The 16,804-nt window shown below is 61.6% G+C and overlaps 1 protein-coding gene across 1 annotated transcript in view; it reads right to left on the minus strand.

Moving 5' to 3' along the window:
* Positions 1–16,804, minus strand: part of LOC144992163 (putative helicase mov-10-B.1) — a 203,024-nt gene that overhangs the window by 92,692 nt on the left and 93,528 nt on the right. The gene's annotated exons all lie outside the window — the stretch shown is intronic.

Raw genomic sequence — 16,804 nt, forward strand, 5'->3', positions numbered from 1 at the left:
GCATCGAGTGGCCCGAGGCCTTCACGCACTGAAATGCTCTGACGAGTTTGCAGTGGTACGACCGTCTCCTGGGGGCAAAGCAGAAGCGAGACCACTTCACGGGGTCTCCGCTCGACCCGTCGCCTTCCGGGCGGCTGCTCAATGGAGCAGAGGTCGTCCGGAGGGTGGCGAAAGGAGACACTGAGCGCAGTACACGTGTCACCCGTCTCCCGCATTCGTTCGCTCCGAGAGCCGCTCGGCTCCGCCGCGACTTGGCCTGGGGGCCCGCTCCGCCGTCGAGAGGCGCTCCTGATTTCTCCCGAGAGGGAGGTCGGACGACGGAGCTGCCCTCTGCCCGCTGGTCCGAGATGAGCCTAAAAGCCTCCAGTCTGAGGGCCAGGGCCTTGTGCGAAGAGTGCGACTCGTCAAAAAACAGATCTTCTGCTTGGAACCTGTAGAAGTCAGCAAGCAGGGCCACCCTGAGCATTGCCTCGCGCCCCCTCAGCTTGGACAGCTTGTCGCGGTCGGGCACAGTCCCCTCTCCAAACAGACCGTCTGAGCCGACCAGCACGGGGCGCAGAGTCGAATCCCAAAGGTTAGAGCACAGCGAGTAGGCTTCGCCGTAATCCTCGACCGGAGCTTTGGCCTTGCTCGTCAGCAGCCTGACCAGCTGAGCTCGAACGCTCGAACTGTCCCGAGAACCCTGTCTAATTTTGTTATGGCACACGGCGTGGTTGTGGAGGCACTCAAGGTAAGCCTGGACGAGGGCTGCTTTTGCGTGGCAACCGGACCGCACGACTCCGCCGTCGCTTACCCGTGCCCCGTGGAAGCTTTCGCGCCCGTGCTCCTCGGATCGCCCGTCACGCTGCATGTCTACTGCCCGGCCCTGTTCCCCGACAGGGTGTTGAGAGTGCACGCCGAACACCTGGGTCACTTCACCGGGATGAGGAACGTGCCTCGCGTGGACCCCCAGCAGGAACGAGCGCTCTTCTCAGGTCTGTGTGGACTGTTCGGCACAGAGCGAGTCCTCGGCCTTTACCGGGAGGCCCTGAACGTCGGAGACGGCGGCGAGGGAGCCCCGAGCCAGGACGGCGGAGCAATCGAAAAGCCGCCGATGAGCGACGGGGAGCTCTGCCCCTCCGTGTTCATCAAGTTTCGCAGAGAAAACACGCGGGAGGCCAGGCGGATCGCATCTCTGGCTAGCCAACTGACGGGGTTGTTCGACGTGGAGGATCTCAGAGAGAAAGCGATCCCCCACGTCAAGGGAGAGGAGCCGGCTCACATGTTGTTTCTGTTTCTCGTCCAGCTTACGGCCGTGTTCCTCAGCTCCTGCCTGGACGAAGCTAGCCTCGCCACGCTCATGAGCGTGGCTCTCTCCCCGTTCCTGGAGGGCAACTTCTGCGACCCCCTGTGCGCCGCCACCCTGCTGAAGCCCATGTTCATCCCGTGGTTCGAAGCGTTCCCCAGGAAGGCGGACGGCCCGGAGGCGAAAGCAGACCCCGAAGCCAAGCTGAAGTACTACAGGCTGTACAAGGGCTACGAGATCACGAACGATGGCGCGGACGTCTCTTCCGTGCTGGAGGACGACCTCACGTGGACCAGCGCCAGCTTGCAGCTGCGCACTCTGGGCTACAAGATCGAGGAGAGCCTTAGCAAAACGCTCTGGTTCGTGGCCCCCCAGTTCGGAGACAGGCTGCGCATGACTCGCGACTCTTGCATCGGGAAAATGGCCGTGTCCCCGGGCGAGCACGTCAACCTCATCCGCTCCTGCCTGCTCTGCGACAACGTGATGGCCTACGTGCAGTGCGCGCTCTTCGGCACGATCCGCAACATGCTGCCCTGCCACGCCAACAGCGAGTTCTGTGAGACCGTGATGGCGGCCCTGAACGGCTCCATGAGGAGGTTTGCGGCCGAGGCGCGTCACCAGAGCAGAGAGCTGTTCTCTCGCCTGGAAGGGTGGAGCGGCCCCTGCGCCGGCAACTGCCTGTACACGTCCGGCGTCAGTTTCGCTGGTCAGTCCGAGGGCAGGAGCCTGTTCTTCGGCAAGATCTTCACCGGCCCCGAGGACAGGAAGCCTCCGGGGAAGTACAAGACGGCATTTGGAGACTTTTCCAGCGTCACTCTGGGCCTTTCGCTCAAGACGGGCTTGCTGGAGGCGCTCAGGGTCGCGCTGGAACGGGACGAGGCGCCCAAGGCGGGCTGCGGATTGAGGCGCGAAGCCGGCGGCCGCATGCAAAAGATGCTCTCCACGGCCCAGGAACCCGTGTGCGCGGAGAGGGTGGTGACCGAAGTCGCTTTCTTCGCTCGCTATCACCACAGGTTCAACTCCGGAGAGTTCACCGAGGTGGGTTGCGTGAAAGCCATGAGCGAGCCCGGCTTCAACGAGCAGATACACAAGGACGTGCTGGACGACAAGAGCGAGTACCGCCTGTCCCTCGCCCACGGCGCACTGCCGATGTGCGCGCTCACGCTTTCCATGACCATGAGACAGACCGTCATGATGACTTTGGGGTTCTTCTGCGTGGAGCTCGCGCACGGAGCTTACGCCGGGGCCAAACTCAACTACAGTACGCTGTGCTCCCGCTTGGTCTCCCTCTCCACCGTGGCCAAATTCAGGCACGGGAAAGACAGCGACAACACGAACGTCTTCCAGGCGTTGTACGGCAACTGCCTGAAGCTGACGTGCGCCATGTTCAGCAAACCGAATCCGCACGCACCGATAAACTATCACGATCTAGATCTAGTCGAGTGGCTGCACCCCGACAACCCCCGCCTCCCCTGCTACCTGCGCAAATCGCTGGCCATGATAGGGGGCACCAAGGCTCGAGTTAGAGACATAATGCGGCAGCACGGACTCTGCTACAACAGAGTTATGTTCAGCGATGGCCAGCGCCGGTTGCTGTTCTCCCACGCTTTCGCCAACGCGGACTGCCTGATCCACGCACCGGTTACGATCTGCTCCAGCCTCAGGCTGTTTTCGAACACCCAGAAGTCGTTCGGGTCTCTCAAAGCCTGCAGGTGGGGCTGCTACTACCGAGTGACGATCATGAGCAACGGCTGCGTGAACACGGCCCTGTATACGAACCGCGGATACGGGGGCTTTGACAGCATCGCCTCTCAAGGCAGCGCCACCGGGGACGAGGTGTTGGAGAGGATCAAGCAAGAGGTGTCTCGCGTGTTGCCCAGGATCGACGTGGGCCGTATCAGGATGATGGCCCCGGAGATGAAGGAGACAGAGTTTGCAGCCCTGGTGTCCGCGGTGAAAGACAGCAACATCGAGGTCACCGGGCAAATGGACGGCGACGCTGAGCTTGAGCCGTGGCAGGAGGATGGCGCGGGGGAAGAAAATGCGAAACGCCCCTTGGACCACTCTGACGCCGACGACGCCAAGAGAGGTCGCTGGGATGCCTGTGAGACTGGTCGGGTTTCCGAGGACGAAGAATTTTTCTTTTTGTAGTGAGTCGATGGTGGGGTGTGTGGGCTGTGATAGATGGAAAGGAAGAAAAAAAAAAACTTTGCACTTGGAATGTGGTTGAAAGCAAACATGTGCGAATAAAAATGTTGTGAGAGAACAAACACAGAGTCGTCTGGTCATTTTCTTGTCTCCATCCTTCACAAACGTACGAAATGAAACACGTTTGGCCGCGACGGCTCTACCTCGGCCGCGACACCGAGCTCAAGTGACGACAAGAGGCCCAATGCTGAGGAGAGGACCGACGGCGAGAGGTGTCGCTCGGGCTGCCTCAGAGTACAGAGACTTTTTTTTTTTTCATTTAGAGAGTGACACAGAGTGTGTACAAACCGACGGCGAGCGGCCGGGGAGGAGAGAGCAGGAGAAAAGGCTGGGGCGTCAAGAAAGCATGCCGCAGACCGCTCCGTCGTCCGTTTAGATGATTTGTGTGCGGTTGGAAAGTGATTGAAAACAAGCCTACGAAAAGAATAAAGTGACATGACAAACACAGCCGTTTTCATTGTTTTATTGTTTCGCTGCCTCGAGTCTTCACGAATGTAAGAAATGAAGTATGTTCAGGTGTAACAGCTCAACCGTGAGCATCAGCTGCCGGTAGGCGCAGCCCAGAGCGTGCAGATCCCGTCGCACGCAGAAAGCGAATCGGGACTCCATGCTCCCGATGGTGTTTCCCAAGCGGCCCTCCTGCGTCGTCCCGACAGGCCTTGTTTTGCGCCGGGCCTCCAGTCTGCGCAGGGATTCCTCGGCCCTGCTGTAATCGAGCTCCCCGCAGCGGGTCAGCTGCAGCTCTCCGGGCTGCACGCGCGCGCTCACCAGAGGGCTGAGGGCCCCGCAGACCGACACGAGCATTTCCGAGTTTGCCGTCCGCTCGCGGGCCACGGGACACGCGAGGTTGGTGAACTTGCACCTAGGCGTTTCTTCCCTGCCGTGGTGTCGATCGCGCGGGTCGCGGGGCTCTTCGAAGGAGCACAGCCCGTACATGTTCATGAACTGGTACGAGGTCGAGGCCGTGCTTTGCCTTTCCACGTGCTCGCGCACCATGTCTTTTATGTCAGAGAGGGCTTTGGCCCTCAGTTCGCCGTACAGCCTCCTGTATTCCACGTCGATAGGACTCTCTCCTCGGTCGTCGTCCTCCTCCCTGATTCTCTTGGGCACAGGAGGCTCATCGTTCGGCTCGCCTTCGCCCTCCCAGTCCGGGAGCGAGCCGTAGCATGCTTTGACGGCGCTCGCCACGAAAAAAAGTTCGGGGATGTCCGCGGGACGCGAACCTCCCGTTTGCGTGGACATAACCGACTGCGCCCACTTGATCCGATACCTGGTCGACGAACTCGGAAGCGCCTCGCTCGCCGACCTGCCTTTAGTAGAGTGCCTGGTCAAGCATCTGGAGCTGGTCTCCGGCCCTGACGTCTGGTCTCCTAGGGCACGCGCCTACGTCGGCTACGACCCTCAGGTCCACGGCTCTTTCGGGCGGTTGAGGCCCGGACCGGCCGGCCGCGTGCGGTTCCTGGGGAAGCTGCTGCCCGTTTACTGCAGGCTGTGCTTCCTCTGCGACTGTCACGGCAGGGCTCTGGATGCCGCGAGGACGCTGCGGTCTAGACTGACGGCGGCCGCCGAGTCCGGGGGATCGGCGGCGCCCCCGAGCCTCGCGTACGAGACCAGGGCCCTGGAGTACCTGACGGAAAACCTCTCCTCCGCTCCACCTCCCGAGTGGGACTGCGTGCGCCGTTCCCCTGACGTTTCGGCCGAAGTGAAAATCGCGAGCGAGCTGCTCTGGTCCCACTTGGTGCTGGTTTACGCCGGCAACCGCAGGCTGCTGCTCTTCAACGCGGAGCTGTTTTTCTCAAGGCCGCTACAGTCGACGGCCCTCTGCTCCAGCGAGCTCAGGGAGGCGCTGTTTTTGCACGGCAAGCATGGACCCTTCTCCCAGCGCAAAGGCCGCCGTCAGGCGCGAGGAGCGAGTATCGGCTCTGCGTGGCAGGGGCGAGACTGCCCCGTTCTTCCACCAGACCCGCGTGCACAGCGAGGGCCTAGATCCGACAGGGGGGGAGGAATGTTGCGAGAGACCCGAGTGTCTCGACTGTGCTGGCTCGCGGTTTTGTGGCTCCTGGACCAGCACCGATGCCACAGCGAACTTGGTTGGCTCAGTAGGCCCGTACCGTGTCGTCCCTAGCCCCGACGTGCTCGGGCGAGGCGGGGAGCCAGAGCCCCGGCGCCCTTCTCCGCAGGAGACAAACGACACCCTCAGGGCCGCCGGCAGCTGCGTGGTGGACCTGAACGGCTCCGTGCTCCTCCACGTGCTTCACGTGAACACGGTGGGCAATCGCAAGTTCAGCGCCGTGGTGTACTCGGAAAGCCTCAGGCGCTACGCCCTTCAGCAGTCCAACACGACGAAAACCAAGCTCGTGAGCAGGCTCCGCTTCGTCTCGGACAAGAAGAAGCTCAGCTCCCGACACGGCTACAAGAACACCCGCATCGAGTTCTCGTCCAACCCCAGCCGCAGCGCGAACTACACGTCCAACGCGAAGCACGCGCTGCAGCCCTACTTCAGGGGGCTGTTCGAGACCGTGTCCATGGCCCAGGGCACCTGCGTGGTCTCCGCTAAGCCCTTCGAGGTGAACAACGAAAACCTCACGAGCTACATGTACGGCGTGGCGAACCCCGCGAGCGTGGTGATTCGCATGAAAGACACCAAAAAGGACTTTCACACTCCCTTCTTCTTCTCCTCGGTAAACGTGACGGGCGAGGAGAACAGGCACCAACTTTTCTCCTCCATGTCCATCAATTCGCAGAGGGTGAAGAGCGCGGCCGAAGAACTCCCCCGGGCCCTGGCATCCGTGGCCTCGCTCGTGGAGCTCCACGGCCACTTCAACAGACTTTGCTGCGAGCTGGCGCACGAGCGAGGTGGCACTCTCACGACCAGGGAAAAGGTCTGCCTGGTGTACCTCACGGAGATGTACTTTTTGCGAGTCAGGGACCGGAACCACCCCACGCGCTGGCCCGGCTACAGGGAGGCGCTGAGGGGCTCATTCGCCGGCCGCTACGGGAGCCGGCTGACGGCGTTTCAGGACAGAGTCCTCTCCAACTACTACCAGAAAAACCCAGAGTTCGTCCACCTGGTCCCGTGGCTCCTGGACAACCCGAGCGTGCGGCACCGGGAGATGCTCTTGGCCCACGAAGCCTACCTGAGAGAGGAGGGAAAAGAGGCCGCTCGAGCAGAGCTGATAGCGGCCGTGGTCTGCCACTGCGAAAACGACCTGACCCGCCGCCCCCCGGAGGGCTTCCCTGACCTGCTGGACGTCGACTTCTCGCGACTCGGCTACAGTGAACTCACGCTGAGGCACGCGCTGGACAGGTCCACCAAGGCCAGCGACGACGCTCGCCCAGGCGGTCGGGCTAAATGACCGGCGCGGTCCCCACGATAGCGAGCCCCCCTACCATGACGACCGAAGTGAGCGGCGGCACCGAACTCGGGAGCCTCCCTCGAGCTTCCATCCTCAGGGTCTGGGAGATAGTGAACCGGCACTACGAATCCACCTTGAGCTCGCTCGAACGAGAGGACACCTCTCGTAGAGCCGCGGCTCGGGTGAGCTCGCTGGCGAAGGAGCTGCGTGACCTGACCGCAGCCTGCACGGAGAGGCTCGACCGCGTGGAAGCTCGCGTCAAGGAACTCAAGGCCCTCGAGTTCGGCGGAGTTCGCAACGAGCAGCCCGACGGAGCGCGGGCCGGCGAGGCGCTCGGCGGAGAGTGGCACTTTGTCTACACGCGCCGAGGAGATGTGTTCGGATACATGAGGCTGATCCCCGAAACGCTCTCGCGGCTCCCCTCGGACGCGGACGACACGAGCCTCTGCGGCGGGCAGAGGGCCGAGTTCACGCTCCCGACACAGGTGGCGGCGGAGGCCCGTCGCGTCCCCACGGGCCGGTCCGGGAGCGCCCGAGGACGAGCGGAGTGCCCCCGCTGCGGCGAGTCTCTGGATCTCTCGGAGTTCTGGAGGCACGCGGTGTATGAGATCGCAGAGAGGGGAGCCAGGGTTCCTGCGCGCCGCCCCCCGGTTCGTTCAGACGGTCCGCGACCGAGGTGGACCTTGCAAGAGGGCGAAGGTTGGGACGAGCCCATTTACAGGCCCAGAGACCTGACGAGCACGTGCGAAATCGGCGAGTGCCTCTCCCAGCTGAACTTGAAACACTTTCTCTCGGACGATGAGTTCTCCGGGGCCCTGGACCGCGCTTTCGAACTCTTGGCTCTAAGGTTGAGATCTTAACGGAGACCACAAAGACGACTCGGCTGTTGACAAAAAAAAAAGGTTGAAAGATGAAGAGAAGAATCGAAAGGAAGAAAAAAAAAAAGAAAAAGAAACGGTTGTGTGCACGCAGAAAGTTGTTGACAGCGAACACATCTGAATAAAAATAAAAGTTGTGAGAGAACAAACACAGTGCTGTTTCATTGTTTTATTGCGTCAAGGTTTCATAAGCATACACAATGAAGTATGTTCAGGTGTTACAGTTCCACTGTGACCGTGAGGGCTTTGGGTTGCTCAAGGCCGGTTGATGTTCACGAAGCGGGTGCTCAACGGTCAATCGTGCCTGGTAGCGAACAGGAAGGCTTCGACTGTCAAAGCAGAGCCACCGGGGACAAAGGGTCGGAGAGGGGAAGCTTGGACGAAACATTTTGTATTTTCGAAAAAGGAAGACTTTTTCTGTCGGGAAATCTCAGAGTGGGGCAATGAGCTGTAAAAGAACAACAACAAATAGTGGTTGAAAGCAGACGTGTGCAAACGAAAAGCAACGAGAGAAGAAAACTGAAAGTTGTTTAATTGCCTCAATGTCTCAAGCCTTCAAAATAAAGTACGTTCAGGTGTGACAAAGACTTTTTTTTGTCCTTTTATTTGTTCGGAGATTTCCGAGGTACTTTTCGCGAAGAAAGTGGTCAAAGGCAAACGCTTGCGAATAAAATTGTACGAGAGCTTTTTTTGTCCTTTTATTTGTTCGGAGATTTCCGAGGTACTTTTCGCGAAGAAAGTGGTCAAAGGCAAACGCTTGCGAATAAAATTGTACGAGAGCTGTTTCATTTGTTTTCTATCGTCTCGAATTTCTGCGAAATGATATTCCGGCACAACAGTTTGACCGTGACCGTCGTCTGCCAGTAGGTGCAGCCCAGAGCGTGCAGATCCCGGCGCACGCAGAGAGCGAATCGAGATTCCGGACTCCCGAGGACGCTCCGATTTTGACCCGCTTATTTACAAGCCCAGAGACCTGTTGATTACCCGCGAAATCGACGAGAGCCGCTTCCACCGGCCACCATGTTCTCATACTCCTACAAGCCGAGCGCAGCCTTCGCCTCGGCTCCGCTCGGAGCCCGTCCCTCCGCCGCAACGCCCACAGTCAGCGGTGTGGCGAGACAGGCCGAGAAAGATCTCCGCTCGGAGAACGAGGGGGTCGACGGCGCGGCGGTCGGGCCTTCTCGGGCGGCTCCTGGGATCTACGAGACCCTTGCGAGCGATGAAGTGGTCACGCTCGACTGCCTGACTGGGGTGGTGCGATCTGAGCGGGGCTGCACGTTCGTGCAGTACATCCCGACGGAGGAGCACAAGCTGCGCGCCGGGCGGAAGAGCGCCCCAGTGGAACAGATCAACAGGTTCCTCAGGTCGTTAGGGGACAGCGGCGTGCCAGCTGAAACCTCCTTGATTGCGCTCTGCCCGTTGGAGCCGGGCCGCCGGAAGACCCTGTGGATAAGGGTAGCGCTGGAGGAAGTGCAAGAACTCAGCCTGGAAGCCCTGTGGATGCTCAAGGGCGAAGCGCGGCTTCACGCGGAGAGGACCAGCCTCGTCGTGTGGCTGGAGTCGAGCGCGCTGGGTTCCAGCTCGCTGAGCCCGACGGCCGAACGAACCCTGTGCCCCGCATCCGAAAGGGACGCGGAACGTCTCGCCGCTCTCGCCGAAGAGGGCCTCCTGAGCCCCTGTGAGAGAGGAGAGCGGCGCGAAGAGGGCTCGAGTCGAGAGGCCGCCCGCGTCTCGACACAACGAGACGAGTCGGGGCCCGGACGGTCCGGTCTGAAGCGCGTGAGGGTCAGAACGGGACTGGTTGGCGACTGCCCAACACACAGCCTACCCGAGAATTCGAGAGACGGCCAGCCGTGCAGGAGATCGAAAAGACAAATACGACGGCGGGCGCAGTCCTCCGGGGTAGGTTTCATCAGAAAAAGAATCAAAGCTACAAAGACAGCCGAGAAGAGGGTCGAAGCGGAGTCGACGTTTGCTCGATTCGGACGGGAGAACTCCACGATCTCTCCTGAAGAGACTTCATCGCTTCCTCCTCCTCCTCCTCCGCCTCAGCCTCCCGTTTGTCCTCACGATCCTGTTCCCCGTCACGGCACCGTCAAGGCCCCCACGCGCAAAGCGCAGGATCGGGCCGAAAGAGAGCTCGGGGCTTTGTCCCTCTCGTCTCGGCGAGTAGAAAGGCAGCCCCGGGCGCTTGGCGGAGAGTCTCCACCGTGTTCGGTTCCCAGTTTCGGACAGGCCAGAGAGACCAGTCTGTCGCCTTCCGGGGAGAGAGTCCGTGTCTCGTCGTCTCATCAACGCCCGGTGCCCACGGCGGTTTTGTCCGAAGCTTCTCGGGGCTGCGGGCTGATGTAGAGCGCGGACGGGTCGTGCGGAGCACCCGGGACCCGCTCTTCCGTCGTGACCTCTTCGCAGCTTTTCACGTCAGAGGGCCTGAGGCCGAGTTTGTTCGCCAACAGCAGGCCGTAGGCAGGCGGGTGCAGGGAATCCTTTGTGAGCATGATATCGCTCACGGAGAGGGACCCGTCTGGCTTTCTCCCCGACAGGCTGTCGGCGAACGTGGCACCGGACGTGTTGAGGAGAGCGACCAGGGCGCTGTGGAAGATGTGCACGGGGGATCCGGACTCCAGTTCTCTCACGCCGTCCCTGTGGTTGTACTGTATGGTGTTGTGTCTCCTGTTGAAGTGGCTGAATCCCGACAAGGCGCTACGCCAAAAATTTGTCCAAATGCTCAGAGTTTCCTCCAGGTGAGCAACGCTGACAGAGGACGGGTAGCTGCACACCAGCCTCACGTCCGAGCCGAGCTCGGTCACGGGATCCCGGTCTCCTTCGGCCCCGTCCTCCCGCTCGGCGAGTCGACGTTCCAGACGCCTGGACACGTTCTCCGCCATCCTCAGCAGCCCGGGATCCTCGCACTCGGACCTGAGCTTTTCCAGAGCCGCGCGAGGACGAGAGGTGACCTCGGTCAGAAATCCGCGCACCAGCAGGACCTCTTTGCCTTCGGATATCATGGAGGCCATCATCTTGCTGAGGCTGTGGGACACGCTGGCGGACTTGTGCTTGGACACCGAGGCGCACGCGCCCGACTGCAGCAAGGAGTCGGGCAGCTCGGCGTCGTTCAGCAGTCCCAGCATGTCCGTCTGTTGGTTGCAGGCGAGGGCTCGCGACAGGTTGTCCAGCAAAGGTCTGTCGGTCGCGTTGCCTACCACCGAGATGCCAGCGTCCCGCTGCTCGGCCCTCGAGGAGAGCATCACGTCTGCCACGCGCGCCAGCGACGACCGATCGGCCCCCGCGCTGGTGTACACGTGCCTCGCCGCGGCCTCGTTCAGACCCCTGGTTATCCTGCCGAAAAGCGTCCTCCAGTTCTTGACGGTGTCGTGAGCCCTCTCTGCCAAGGAGGAAAAGGAAGGACCCGAAGCCGACCAGCTGCTGTCCCACACCGACGCTCGTCTGTAGAGGACCCCGTCCACCACCGTGGTGACGAGAGCGGTGCGCTTGTCGTAGAAGGCCAAGCACGAGGAGGCTCTGCACTCGGGCACCACCGGGCACCGTCCGTGTTCGAAGGTCTTCATCACACCCCATAGAGTCACCACAGACATCTTCAGCTCTGTCTCCTTCACGGGGTTCCGAACGAAAGCCTCGCGCTCTCCCCTCACCCAGTCCGCGACTATCTTACACACCACGGCCGCCGGCGCGCAGGGCACCGACGCCATCATCAGCAACTTGGCTGTCTCCGCCAGACTGTCCAAGGGAACTTCGAGCACGCGAGGAAGCGCCTCGTCGTGAGCCTCCTTCTCTTGGATCGCTTCAGCCGCGGCCCCGGGAGGGCTGAGGCCGTCCGGCGACACCACAAACAGGCGTCCGGCACTACGGGGCGGGGCCGCTTCGACATCTTTCCTGCATCGCTTGCTGGGGCGCGCGTCCGGCCCGCTGGAGCCCGAAACCATGTTGATCACGGCAGCTTTACCAGACAGGCCGAGGCCGAGGGATCGGATTTTCTTCCACGGCAGGAAAAGGCAAGGCACGAAGCCCGCCAGCACGGTCCAGCGGATCATGTTTCTCAGGGTGCTTTTGATGTGCCCGCAGCAGGGGCGGTTGGCCACGTAGTGCCCGACGAGATAGCGGACCAGGCACGCGGCGCTCTCGCTGTTGCTGCCCAGCACGTTGCACAGCAGCAACTCCACTGACAGGGCCGGGCTGAAAGTGTTCACGATCTCCTCTATCACCACGGCCAGCTGCGGATCCTCGCTCACAAAAGCCCAAGACGCAACGTCCCTGTGTAGCGGCAACAGGTCGTAGCACTGCTCGTAGCAGTCCCAGCGCGCCTCTCCGCGGGGGCGATTACGGTTGCGTGCACGATGAGCGCAACGGCCGTTCCTGAAGTCCTCTAGAACCCTCGCGTCCCCTCTGTCCGCCAAGGCGCACTCGGCCAAGGCCGCCTCCCGGACGTCGAACGGTTCTTCGTCCGCCTTCATCGTCACAATTCTGTTCGACTCGACTTTCGGACGGTAACCGGGAGGGGTTAATGAGAATCCGCTCCTCAGCTCCTCACCCGTACTCAGCTGCTCCCGCCGCGTCTTCGACCCCTCTCGTCGGCCATGTTCTGCGTACTGTTCAAGGCGCTCTGCTGCCTTTGCGGCAACGGGCGGACGGCGCGCGGCCCGAGCGGGTACCGTTATGAGGTCCTCGGAGACAGCAGCGACGAGTACGCCGTCGAGGAAGGCGACGAGGCGGACGAAGCCGAACCTCGCCTCAGGGACTTCGCGCTGACGCGCAAGAGAGCTATCGGTCTGACCAGGTTGAAACTGAAAGCTATCAACTCCGCCTCGGACGTGTCCGTGGCGGAGAGGCTCTTGGAACGCCACGGTCAAAATGACCCAAGCTTACTAACTTACGAGGGCAGGTGCCGCGAGGAACTGCTGGCGGCTTTGAGCAAGCTCCCACCTTACGCGCACGGGACCCAGATCGACAGACCTTACAGGATAACGCCAGCCTCGCGCATCGGAAGCGAACGCAACGGAGCGATCGTGTGAGCGCAAGGGTCCCTTTCGCCGAAGAGGGGGGGGGGTGAAAAGGAAAAAAGAAAAAGAAAGAAAAAAGAAATAAATCACCATGAGCGTGGTCAAGACTGACCCCAGCGTTTACTCGCTGAGATCTCTGGAGGCTGCCAAACGACTGGTCAAAGCGCCTGGGTTTCTGGCCGACTCGACCGGGGCGTTCTCCGAGCTCGTGGCGGAGAACGTGATCAGGGCGTCCGCGGCCAACACCTCGGTGTCGGCCGACGCGGTCGTGATGATACTGCAGGCCCACATGGGAGTGTCTCTCTTCAAGCAGCAGAAGGACACGAGCCGTTTGCTGGCGGGCTTCGTGTACAAGATGTTGATCCCGGACAAGTCCGTGCCCACGGGCACGCGGTTCACGAGGCGTTACAAGATCACGGATCAGCGAGAGGCCCAGCGAGGTACCTATGACACGGTGGGAAACGGGGTTCGGACCAGGGAGTACAGCCAGGTCTTTCAGCACACGTCCAAAGTGGTGACCATGCAGTTTGGATTTCTGCTCGGCATCACGGTGCCTTCCGTGGCGGAGGAGCTGATACGCAGGGAGCTGGAGCAGGCCAGGACTTCGTGGGAACTCACCAAGACCATAGAGGTCCTGGAGTACTGCGCGGCTCAGCCCACGCTCACGGACAGGATCTGCCAGAAACTCGCATCCCTCCCCAGAGCGGAGAAGCTGGACTCTGTGCTGACGATGGCCGAGCTCATGTGCGGCACCGTGAACGCGCATCCGGATTCTTTTGTGTGCGTGGTGGAGAACGCTCGCAGGGTCCTCTGCAGCGACAGGCCAGAGGTCCTCGTCATGGGAGACACCCTCTTCAGGGTGGTGTCCCAAGACTCCAGCGCCGTCAGGACGCGCATCGCTTGCGAAAACGTGAAGCTCGCGCCCGAGTTCTGCGTCTACACCGCCGCCGACGAGAAGTCGCGGGGCGACGGGCTCCACGAGTTCACCATGGAGTTGGTCAACAAACGCGAGCTGGGCGACGGGGACCTGGCTTTCGCGGACGACTCCAGCTTCAGGGACCAGGTCACGGAGATGCCGGTGAACCACATTCTGATCGGCGGCGGGCGTTCGGTCGGCATTCCCATCGCGTTGGTGGACGGCGTGCAGATGGAACACGGATGCGGGAGGGAGACGTCCACGGAGCACAAAGCTTTCAGCAACACCCAGGGTTTCAAGTGGGAGTACTTCACGGTGGGCTGCACGGCTCCGGCGCTCGGCCAGATATCGCCGTCCAAAGTGCTCTCTGCCACTGACTCCGAAGAGGTCGGCTACAAGCAGCTGGCCCAGCGATCGCCCTCGGTCTCGTACCTGCACCAGTACGACGGCGCCGTGGTCTGCGTGACGCTGAGGGAGCTGCACCGCCTCGGCAGTCCTCGAGCTCTCTTCGGCAGGGAGCGCAGGGACAAGCTGCAGGGGGACTTGAACGCCTTCATGAGGAACGGACCCAGAGGGATCGCCGTGGGACGCATGGCGCAGTTGGCGCACAGCGATGACTGGTACCAGAAGATCAAGAACCCCGCGTCGCTGCTGGAGTTCGACGTTCGAAACATGGTTGTGCCCGAAGCCCCGGACGACGCCTCTCACGGATCGGCCGCCGTCGAGCCCGTGCGCTGGGTCGTCAGGCCCAGGGTGGCCCTGTTCAACACCTCCGCCATGAACAGCCTCTCCAACGAGATCGCGCAGATCGGAAGCGAGCTCCTCGCCCGCTTCGGAGACAGCGAGCACGCCAAGACCGTGACCCTCAACCTCACCTTTCTCAGCAAAGCCCTGGATTACCGCGGTGGTGCGCAGCGCATGCTGGAGATGAGAGGCAAGATTCTCGCGAACCAGCCCATCCGTGACTTAGAAGTGGATGGGTGGACGAGGGGCCGCCTGTTCTGGTCCTGGATGGCGGACCCCATATGCGCCGTGTACATGCGAAAGGCGCTCGGGGCCAAGGAGATCGGCGCCAATGCGCCTGATTTCACCGTGGAGGAACAGGAGGTCCTGGTGCAGCTCGAGGGGTTGATAACCGGAGTGCTGGCACTGTTTAGAAACGTGGTGGGGGACAGGTCGAACTCTGTCGTGGCCTCCATGCCCTGCTGCTTCAGCCACCGGCGCTACGCGGCCATAGATGGGTCCCAGGCCACGGTCAACGAACGCGGATATCCCGTCTGGTTCACCTTGGACGACATGGACTACTGCAACCTGATGTATTGGATCATCCTACCGAGCCTGGGGGCGAGGGTGTATCGCCGGCAACCCGTCGTCGAAAACGAAGCCCACGCGGTGCGCGACCCGCTGAGGTACAGGGACGGGGAGCCGAACCTCTCTCTCGAGCTGGGCATCGACGGCAACCTAGGATTGACCGTCGCCCGTCTGACCGGGGAATGCGTCTTCTCCAGGGTGGCGCCCGAGGCCTTCGCCGAAGACGCCAGCGAGCAGTTCGAGCCCACGGCCTCTCGCCACGTCTCCTGCACGGACCTGGGATTCCACAGGAACTCTGTGGTCACGTACATGTGGTCGATAAGACTCAGGAAGATCTCCGGCATCGGAAACGACCTGGCCAAAGCGCTCCTCGGCATGCACTACAGCACCCTGCTCACTCACGACGTGGTCAGGGATCACTACGACACCGTCTACTACTCCGGCTTGTCCTACCTGATGTTCAGGGGAGTGAGGTTCACGGGCTGCGGAGTGTCCCTGATGCAGCAAAAGTCGGCTCTGTACGCGCTGGGCACGCAGGTGCTGTGCAACCCGACGGCGAACAACACTCACCAGGTGTGCACCGTGAACCAGTACTGCGAGTCGGTGGTGATACCGGACACCCTGGAGTCGCCCGGGCTTTACATCCCCAACCTGTACATGAAAGACGTGCGAGGGGGAGACGTGCACCTGGAGGGGCGCGGAGGGCCGTACGACATGGTGATCGCGGACGCCTTCAACGGCTTCTGCCCGGAGTCCGACAGCGCTTGCGGCTACCGCAGGCCGTACATCTTCACCACCGGCCGGTCCCAGAGCCTGCAGGGACTCACGGGCGAGGTGCCCTTGGATCCGCTCATGCGCTCGGAGGCCTACACCTGCATGCCCACTCTGCTCAGGCCCTTCAGCTCGGCGCTCAGGTCGCGAGGCAGACGCAGAGGCGACGGCGGAGAGGACAGCAACCACAGCGTCTTCTGCGACGCCCTGCACGCGGCGGAGTTCGAAAAGAGCGTGCTGGATCACGTGGGGGACCTCTTCAAGGACACCACGGAGAGAGCGAATGGGAACAAGCGGGCCACGGACATCATGCAGCCCTCGCTCGGGGTGGCTTTCTGCGGTACTTACAGCATCGGGAAGACCTCGGACAGGAAGCTCATGAGCGCCTGCGCCGCGACGGGCGGCGAGCCCCTCGTCGACAGGCTCGCGCCCAGAATCAGCGGCACGGGCCTGTTCGCTTGCAACCCCATGCAGACCACCGCTCGGTTGATAGCTCCCATATTCAGCAGGATATTCGAGAGCCCCAACCATGGTCGCAGGCTGTTCTTGTGAGGGAGGAAACGGAACGTAAAACGGGCGAAGCGCGCGGGAGAAAGGAGAGAGAAGAGAAAGCAGGGAGGAAGGATGCCTCGGGTCAGGGGGCCCGGCTTAGCGCGCAAGGTGGCCCGCGGACTCTGGGCCTTTGCTGAATTGGTGCTTTTGTGCGGGGTCAATTTCTTCGTGACCCTGTACATGCACCCAGTTGACCGCGAGCGCGCCATCGCCTTGATTAGGAAGAGGGAGGAGGCCGAAGTGGACGCCGCCATCAACACAGTGGCCAGGTCCATCACGGGCCTGGACGCGAACATAGAAATGATCAAGGGGATCATCGGCTCCGAGTCATGTGACAGGGCCGTGACCGCCGAGTACGTGAACGAGCTGCGCTCAGCCGAGACTCAGAGGGACCAGCTCCGCTACATGCTCATGGCGCTCAGGGGCCGGATCGATGCTGTCAGGCTGGTGGGCGCGGTGGACACTCTGTCAGACAGCGTGGGGCTTCAACTCAACGCTTCGGCCAAGAT

This window comes from Oryzias latipes, chromosome 5 (assembly GCF_053564925.1).
Source record: "Oryzias latipes strain Hd-rR chromosome 5, Olatipes_Hd-rR_3.1".
NCBI classification, from domain to species: domain Eukaryota; kingdom Metazoa; phylum Chordata; class Actinopteri; order Beloniformes; family Adrianichthyidae; genus Oryzias; species Oryzias latipes.